Source organism: Ipomoea triloba, chromosome 16 (genome assembly GCF_003576645.1).
Source record: "Ipomoea triloba cultivar NCNSP0323 chromosome 16, ASM357664v1".
Classification (NCBI taxonomy): domain Eukaryota; kingdom Viridiplantae; phylum Streptophyta; class Magnoliopsida; order Solanales; family Convolvulaceae; genus Ipomoea; species Ipomoea triloba.
In genome coordinates, this window is record NC_044931.1 from 6,051,430 (window position 1) to 6,052,211 (window position 782).

The following is a 782-nucleotide window of genomic DNA, read 5'->3' on the forward strand; positions in this document are numbered from 1 at the left end:
ATGCATAAGAGCTGATTTTGAAGAGCCCATAAATACCATCTAAGATGTCCAAATTCGTGGCTTTGCTTGGGAGGGTACAAAAGAGGTTGAAATAATTTACCAAAATCAGATTTTGAGGCACATAGACATGCTTTGGCATATTAGGAAGACTATTGGTCTTTCCTAGACAAGTTATGACATTTAATCTCCTTGATAGTGATGTATTTTTACTATTGANATCAAGCATTTTTCAGAATTAATCAAAACTTCCTAAGTCTTCTTTACATTTGTGTAAGAATTCTTTCTTCTATTCGTGGTCCTATCGAATAGTGTTCTTGATTCGTGGCCCTATCGAATCAAACCCGCATTCTACCAACCTTAGATTTTAGGAATTGTGGTTCTATCAATTCATAGAATCAAGGGAACTACTAGAGAACCCACTCTAGTTGTTTGAAGATTGCGTTCTTGAGGAACTTGAGGCGTGCTAAGGGTTGTTTCTTGCTCCTTCGTGGAATCGGGGCTCAAGGGTGATCTTGTGTGCACCAAAGGTAACTCCTTATCTATTGAATTTGAGAACATCTTGGGCAATAATTCCTTGTTACGGATCCTCCTTACGAAGATTCGTATCAATTTGGTATCAGAGCTTAGGTTTCGTTCTCAATTCTTTGCTATCTTATTTTTTGCATATCCATAACAAAAACCTCAAAAAAAAAATATCTATTGTGTCTTTGATTGTTTTCTTGTATTCCTTGTCCATTTTCTTATTGTTATAAAAAAAAAAACACACAAAAAAAGTGAAAAAA